General features: G+C 36.0%; 1 pseudogene; it reads right to left on the minus strand.

The window, feature by feature from the left end:
• Nucleotides 1–1647: 1647 nt before the first annotated feature.
• On the minus strand, nucleotides 1648–6781 carry LOC148203061 (uncharacterized; annotated as a pseudogene).
• Between the last annotated feature and the right edge of the window lie 2410 nt (nucleotides 6782–9191).

Below are 9191 nucleotides of genomic sequence, written 5' to 3' on the forward strand. Positions count from 1 at the left end.
CGGGTGACGTAACTTTTACGTCAAAGATTACAAAATGATGTTAATAGGACAATTTCACATCGATTATATCAATATTTGACGTAAACCTAACGTCGACATTATGCAATGACGTCAGGTTACGTCCGTTAGTAAAGAGATTGACGTTCAATATTTGAATAAATATTTATATTTATAGTAAGATTTTTCGTCTTATGTAGTAGGGAATGGACGTAAACTTAACGTCCATGCGGTTGATAAAGGACGTAATTTTCACGTCGACGTTCAGAGAAGACGTCAATTTTTGAGTAATATTTGAATAAATATTTATATTTAAAGCAATATTTGAAAGCCTAAGGGGATGGACGTAAGGTTAACGTCAAAGTTTTCTATATGGGACGTTACTGTCGATGTTTGAACGTCAAATGGTGTATACTTGACATTACCTTCAGTGTTTTTTTTTTGGATTTGATTCGGTTTAGCTCATTCAACTAAACCTGAAATACAGAAACCAGTTTTCCAATTCATATATATTCACAGAATTAATTAATTTAAACCATGCTATCATCAATTCATCAATTGCAATTAAATAGTAAAACTAAAAGACGCTGATGCTATCATCAAAACTTTAAAGAACCCAGTTTTCGATTCATCTATTCACAGTATTCATCTATTCACAATAATCTATTAACATTTTAAAAGCTGCACAAGTAAGCAAATGATACTATCACAAAAGGAAAAACCTAAAGCTATATAGCTATGTAAAATGTTTATTAAAATATCGTGCCCAATCCTCCCTTATCGTCGTTATTACTGAAGTGGACAATGGAGAGGTAGTGTTGAACCGTTGCATCATCAAGGAAACTTTAATATATTATATTTATTTTAATGTCAAAAGTTTATTGATATTTCTAAGATTTTCAAATGTAAATTTTTACCTCAGTCCATTCCCCTCTGATTTCTGCTCGGATGATTGCCTTCATCCATGACATGATGTAGTAGCCACATGCCCAGGAATCATTCTGCTTATTACACTAAACATGTGAAAGAACTTAGTCAAATGTAATGGTTTAAATTTGACTACGAATATTAAAGGTTAAAGATAAACGAATTCCAACCTTAGGATATATAATTTCAAGTTGTTTTCCTCTGGTCCTAGTCACAACTCTAAACAAATTTGAAACATTAGAAACATAAGTTAATATATTAATATCATAATGAATTGATAAGAATGAAAGTAATACTTACGTATCAAGGACTTCAACTCCGCTTTAATCTTCCTATGAGGAGAGCAAAACCATACAACTTGTGCTTTTTTTGGAATGATCACCATGAGTTGCCAATGGCCCCTGTCATGTATCAAAACTAGTGAGTTAGTTTATTGATTAAAATTTGATAAAAGTTGACAATATTGGGAAACACATACGCATCAATGTATGGCGCGATATATATCTCTCTGTTAGACTCAACCATCCATGTTTGAATATATGATTTTCTAGAATCTAATGTGTTTCTAGATGATTGAATGGTCTGAGGTTCAAGAAAGCAATAAACTGACGCTCGACCTGATTCAACTACGATAGTGTCCATGTACCTGTAAGAATAAAGTTAAGTATATTTATTAAAAAGTAATAATACTAATATACAAATTGGAAAATAACAACTAAAAACTTACATGCACCATAGTTGTATGCATGAAATGTTGAGCATTTTTTCTCCACCAATGATCTCATAAGCATCATAAAAATTAATATACAATGGAACATGGCACTTGAGGCCAAATGTTCTTAACTCCCACAACATCTCTACCAGTCCTTTTGTCAACTTATTTAATCTGGAGGTCAATATGGATATAACATCATGGTCTTCTGCTTCCTCACGAGCCTCATTCATAGGTTGAGCAATTGGTTGTTTCTTAGGACGATAGACCTACAACTCACATTTACAAAAGTTAGGAATCGTTTAATTATAACTTGAAGATTTAAGATAATAAAAAGAAGAATATAATACCGCTAGTGGGCCAAAATATGGCATGATCAGCCTTAGGCCAAGCTATGAATGTGCCTAAGGCCTCCCCTACGAATTGGATTTCAGATGTAGGCAATGGCACTCGAGCTTGGGCATCTCTTGGATCATCAATCATTACCCGCCCATGAGTAGGACATAAAGGAGCACCATGAATGGTCTGGCCTCCTACAATCTGTCGTCCCACGACCACTACGTGCGGAGGATCCTCATCAATCAAAAACTCATACTGAATATTGTAATCAATACGATCTGTAGGGTCGTCCTCCTACTGTGACTATTGTTGTGTTCTTGTTGTTGTTGTTGTTGTTGTTGCTCTTGTTGGGTGATCATCGCAAGTCTTTCTTCGAGCATTCTGAAGCGTTCACCCATGCTTTCCTCTAATTCAACTTGAACCTGTTGCCTGATGCTACTAACCATTTCTTGAGTCACGACTTTTGTGCTTCTTGGTTTAGGGCCAAAGTAGTCCCTCAATCCAACAGCTCCTCCAACATCATGCACACGACTTGGATGGTCTAGCCAGCCTGTGGCTGCTACTAGGAGGTCCTCCCTACCTTGTGCGACAAATGTGCCTTGACTCTGTTGGTCAACCAAGTCATCCTGCATATCATAATGAAGCTAGACACATTAAAAAGTTTGTTACATAATTTTTTATGAACTATGGTAATCAGTTAAAAGTTTCTACTTAAAATTTCTCTAGGATATCTCCTGAGTAGACTGGGATGTAAACTAGCCATTGGACTTTTTCCGTGCAGCCTTCCACAATTCATGTCTGGCTGGTGGAGGTGCGAGATCAGGTGACTCAAGACCTAACTCATCAGCGCGATGTTTTCTCATCTTTTTCTCTAATAACGCATAACCACCACGTGACAGTACGTGTGGTGTATCATTAAGCTTCTGCCTCTGTTGGGAGGCTATCCTTTTCACCTATGAAAAAATGAAAATCATTAAGCATAAATCACAAATTAACATCTTATGTGACTAGAGCAAAATAAAAAAACATACCTACCACTCAGGAGTAAGTCTAGATTCTTTAAACTGCACCCACTCTTCCTCAATTATTTTATATTTTGTACAAGGAGTGTCGTTCTATTTAGAGCCAAAGATGTATTAACATGTCATTCTCGTCTTGAAGTCCCTCCACCAGACTTCAATGTGGGATAAAATCTTCTTCCTTATACTCTGATCATTAGGGATATTCCAATTTTCCTATTAAAAACAAAATTAACCTTAAAGCATGATCAACAAAAATAAGTCAATGATGGAAGTAAAACATCTTAAACATACCAAAATATCCTGCCATAGTAGATTTTTGTCAACCTGTGGGACATCATCCCAACAGGTAGTGACAATAGGGACATGTGCTTTTGCCATCATGCCCAAGTAACTTTTGAACGATGTTGCATGTGCCCCAATAGGCACAAATGTTCGGGGATCAAAGTCCACCGTCATTGGTTTCTCATTAACCCGACGGGATGTGACATCAGGCATCCGAGTCACAGATCTACCCCCTCCTCCTGTCGGACCTGATCCAGAGCTCGTCATACCTGTTTACAAAGTGTTAGTACATTATATTTAGAACAAACAAAATAAATAAATTGTACAAGTAATTAAAACAATTCTAAGACACCTATTTATCCCATATGCCTTCGTTGTGATCACATCGAGTTGCATGTATTTCATCGGGTACATCATTGACCTTATTTTCAATGGTTGTTGATGAGAAGGAGCTTGTCTCAATTATATCTAGAGAGTCTTCATCATCAGTTGTGTGCATGGCTCTATCTTCCAATACCACTGACCATTTATGATTCATTGGATCAGTTACATAGAATATTTGTCTTGCTTGACTAGCCATAATAAATGGTTCATCCGTGTAACTCATTTTGTTAAGATCCACCAAAGTGAATCCGAGGTCTTCTGTCACCACACCAGAATTACTGTCAACCCATTTACACTTGAAAACTGAAACTCTAAAAGTGACATAATCAATTTCCCAAATTTCTTGTATTATTCCAAAATAACTTATTGATGCTGTAATTGGATTCTTATCCTTGGAACTTGAAAAGTGTACAGCCTCAGCTTGTAGGGTAACTCTACCATTTTGAACTCTACTTTTATCATCTTCCTCCTTTGAATAGAACACGTAATTGTTTATGTAATAGCCACCGAAAGTGATCACATCAGTGTTAGGTCCACGAGCTAGTCTCAATAGATTTTCAGAAACATTTGGAGTCGCATAAATCTTTTTCTTAAACCAAGCTAAAAAGGATTTGTTATGTTCATTAAGTGTCCACTTTTCACTCATACGTGGATGTGTTGACTTAATTTCATCAATGTGTTGTGAAATGTAAGGAATAACATCCACTGTGTTGTTTAAAATGTAAAATGTGCTTGATTAACATCTTTTCCACTAACACTTTCAATCCTTACTCCTCGAACTCCCTTTCCTTCACATATGTTCTCATGTATTTTCTTTGGAAGTCCTATTTGGGTCACAACTTGGCATACAACTTGAGCATAATTCAATGGCTTCCTCTGCAATGTAGCGCTCTATAATCGAAGCTTCCGGTCTCAATTGATTCTTAACATATCCCTTTAAGATCTTCATGTATCTTTCAACCGGGTACATCCACCTCAAGAAAACTGGCCCGCATATTCTAATCTCTCTCACTAGATGGACAATCCAATGAACCATGATATCAAAAAATGATGGTGGGAAATACATTTCCAATTGGCACAATAGTCTGATGGCCTCATTTTTCAAATCATCTAACTGTTGAGGATCAACAACTTTCTTAATGGCATTGAAAAACAAACTCAAACGTGTGAAAATACCTCTAACAGAGGCAGGTAATATGGCTCGAATAGCTACTGTTGTTGCATTAAGACATGACAATCGTGAAACTTTAAACCAACCAACTTCAAATCTTTCATAGAAAGAAGGCTACTAATATTCGACGAATAACCTTGTGGAACCTTCACACTATGTAAACATTGACAAATTTTTTTTTCTTTTTTGAAAGAGTGTGACAAGCTAGAGGAAGATAGGTGCGTCTTCCTATGGATTACGGATGTAACTCAGAACGGATTCCCATGTCAACCAAGTCTTGTCGTGCTTTCACTCCATCTTTTGTCTTTCCTTTAACGTTTAGTAAAGTCCCAACAACATTATCACATACATTTTTTCAACATGCATCACGTCTATGCAGTGTCGCACATCAAGTTTACACCAATATGGAAGATAAAAGAATATTGATCGCTTTTTCCAAATGTTTTTCTCAATGGTCTTCTTTTTATGTTTTCCGAAGACAACATCAATGTTCCTCACCTGGTCGTATACTTCTTCCCCGTTACGTGGTCTACACACTACATCATCCTTAGGACTTCAATTAAATGCTTTTTTTAATCTACGGTAAGGGTGATTTCGAGGAAGGAATCTTCGGTGTCTTGTGTACACAGTTTTCTGCCCATGCTTCAGTTGAAGATAGCTAGTATTTTCTTCACAAATCGGACACGCAAAATGACCTTTAACACTGTAACCACTCAAGTTCCCATATGCTGGGAAATCATTTATGGTTCAAAACAACATTGCACGCAGACGAAAGTTTTTTTCTGAATATGAATCGAAGACCTCGATGCCCTCTTCCCACAACATTTTTAAATCGTCAATTAACGGTTTTAGATAAACATCAATGTCATTTCCAGATTGTCTAGGACTCAATATCATCATAGACAACATCATGTATTTTCTCTTCACGCACAACATAAGAGATAGATTGTAAATCATCAAAATAAGTGGCCATGAACTATGTTTGCTACTTAAGTTGCCATAAGGATTCATACCATCGGTAGCTAGTACAAGTCTTAAGTTTCTCAGCTCTGCACTAAATTCGGGAAATGTGCCATCAATGTTCTTCCATTGTGGGGAATCAATTGGGTGTCGAAGAAGATTATCACATTTTCTTCCGTCAACGTGCCACATAAGATTCTTCGCATCTTCTTTAACAGAAAACAATCGTTTCAACCTAGATACTATAGGTAAATACCACATGACCTTAGCCAGTGGACCTTCATTGTGTTCATCGTTATTTCTATCAAGTTTCTTCTTAAATCGTGACGAACCATACGTTGGACACACCTTCATTGAAACATATTGATCTTTATATAATACACAATCATTGGGACATGCATGTATCTTTTGGTATTCCAAACCCATTGGACATAGAATTTTCTTCGCGTTGTAATTACGGATAGGTAACGTGTTATTTTCTGGTAGCATCTCCTTCAGCAACTCCAACAATTTCGTGAAACTTTTATCAGTCCATCCATTTCTTGCTTTCAAACAAAACAATTTCAAAGTAGCCGATAACCTTGTAAAATTGATGCATCCTGGATACAACTCTTTCTCTGAATTGTTCTTAAGATCATCGTATAAATGAGCTCTTCCAAAATTTTCTTCGCCAACGTCACGTACCATTTCATCTAAATGATCACTCATCCATTCGTCGACGTAATCTGAACCTCTTAATGTTGTTGGCTTATATAATACTTTCCCATGCCAATTCCAAACTGTATAACTTCTCATTATTCCATAGATGAACAGATGATCACGAATGTTGTCCAAGTCTTCATATACTTGATTGAGACAACGAACACAAGGGCAAAAATATGCCCCGTTCACTGGTTTTGCGTGTTCTTTAACATATTCTTTGAACTTAGAAACCCCTCGCTCATACTCTTCTCTAATACGACGCTGATGAATCCAGCTTCGATCCATACTACTACACTGAACGAAAAGAATCGACGGAAAAAAAAACTAACTTACGTAGAGAAACAAAAATAAATACCTATCATACATTGAAGGAAAAAAATAAAGAATCATAGTATACGTACACAAACACAAATATCTATCGTTATACATATATCATACGTCCATAATCGACAAACACAAACACATATATCATACGTAAGAGATATTGAAGGAAAAAAAAACTTGAAATGGTGTCACTTGAGAAGATGACGAAGTTCGCTGATAACGAACGAACACAAATATCAAACGTTGAAGAAAAAAAAAACTATCATAGTATAGTTATACATATAGATATCCACATCCAGAATCGACAAACACAACTCAAACATGAGCACATACATCCGTAAGAGTATTTTAAGAAAAAAAAACATACTTCAAATGGTGTCACTAGAGAAGATGACAAAGTTCGCTGACCCCGTATGAAAAATAGCCTAAAGATAAACGAAAAATAATCGGTCAACCTTAGAAATGAGAACCAAATGACATTACAAAGACAGAAACAACTTAAAAATAACCTTCTTTCTTTATCGTAGTCGTCCACCAAGAAGAAAGTTCAAATAGAAATGGAACCGTGAAAAATAGTGAGACTATGTTATGTTTTTACACTGAATAAATAAATTTCAAGTCGAATACAATAAAAATTTGACGTTATGTTTAAAAACAACGTCGAAGTCCCAAATCATTCGATGTTTTCTTTTAAAGCAACGCACCTTTTTTTATTAATTTTTTCTTATAAATTTCAAAGGTTACGTCGAATTTGAAGGGGCTTAGACGTAGTATTGGAAGCCAAAAGTTTCTACCTTTTTAATTCTTTTTAGTTTTTTCTTTTAAACACGAGAGCATTAATAGAACGTTGAAGGCTATCGGGCTGGGACGTGAAGGGAATTGAAGTACTTGGGAGCATTAATTGTGTGCTTAATAGAACGACGTATTCGATGGGGCTTCAACGTTTTTTCTTCCGCCAATAGCAAAATGTGGCGCTCTTATGATTCTTTTTTCTTCAAAATCAGACATGAAATTTTTTCTTTTTACCTTCCTTCATCGATTCAAGTTAGTAGTGTACTGACATTTGCACTTTTAAACCAGTGATCAGTTTTTTATCAATATCAGAATTGCATAATCTTCTCTTCTAAACTAGATTGAGGGTTAGTTCACATAACAATGCAATTAACATTCACAATTCACATATCGTTTACTGAAATAAATCTTCATTTCCTTTCAAAATAAAACCGAAGGAGTACATTAAACCAGAGGTGACTTAATACCATGATTACTAAATATAAAAAATAAAACCACATAGAAAAGTAGTCCCTATTCTTACGAAGAAGATTCCATTCAATCTTCATTAGTTGACTCATCATCAAAATCTTCAGTTTCAAAGCCAATGTCATTCTTGTTTCCCTTCTTCTCCCATCTGAAAAGAGTATCTTCAACTCTCTCATCCCTTTCAGACTTCTTCCTAAATTGATCAACATTATATTTCTCAAAATCAGTTTGTGGAATGAAGGCAGTATGATCTGCAGCAGGAGTAGGTGTACTTCCAACAGTTAGCTCATCTTTGAAGAACCATCCATTGACAGTCCTTTCCAGCCACATAGAACACAGACTTAGTATACCAATTTTTTGTGACTTGTTGCACACAAGTCTGACTTCTTGAGATACATCTACTCCTTGGAGTATCAACACCTGGCTGATAAATACTCCATATGGCAATTTTTGTGCATAATTATGACCTACAGCGATCATACGATCTTTTAGTACCGCAACCCAGTTGGTTGGGATTCTAGTCTTGATAGCATTCAACAGAAATACATCTTCTGTTGACATTCTGTCCTCGACAAATCTTCCAGGCAGTAGTAGCCAAGTCAAGACATCAACAATCAGTTTCTCCTCCTTGTTTAAGCCATCATGTACGTACTGCTTATCAACCTTGTACCTTCCTGGATATATTAAGCAGTTTACATATATAGCTCTCTTTGTTAAAAATCAGTTTGACTCAGAATCACGGATATGAGAATCCAAACCTTCACCTTTCAGTCCAGCAATATGTGACCAAACATTATCGTCAATAGTAATGTTAACACCTTTGACCCTTGAGTGAATGACCTCATTTACAACCCTCAGGTTTGTGTATAAAACCTCTACCAAATCTGGATAGCAATCTCCTTTCATCTGGTCAAAATTAGTAAGCCCTTGATATGCAATCCATTCTTGAAAAAGGAACCCTTCTTTCTTGAACAATTGCAGGTCCAGATACTTGTGAGGAACTACATATTTTATAACTCTCCAGAATAAAAACTTTCCTCGGATCTCGTCATCACTTATCCATCCAGATGGGTTTGCGTTTCTTGTAACCCAGGCAACATTCTCTTTTCTT

This window comes from Vigna umbellata, chromosome 3, assembly GCF_029865625.1.
Source record: "Vigna umbellata cultivar VRB3 chromosome 3, Vumbellata_1.0, whole genome shotgun sequence".
NCBI lineage: Eukaryota > Viridiplantae > Streptophyta > Magnoliopsida > Fabales > Fabaceae > Vigna > Vigna umbellata.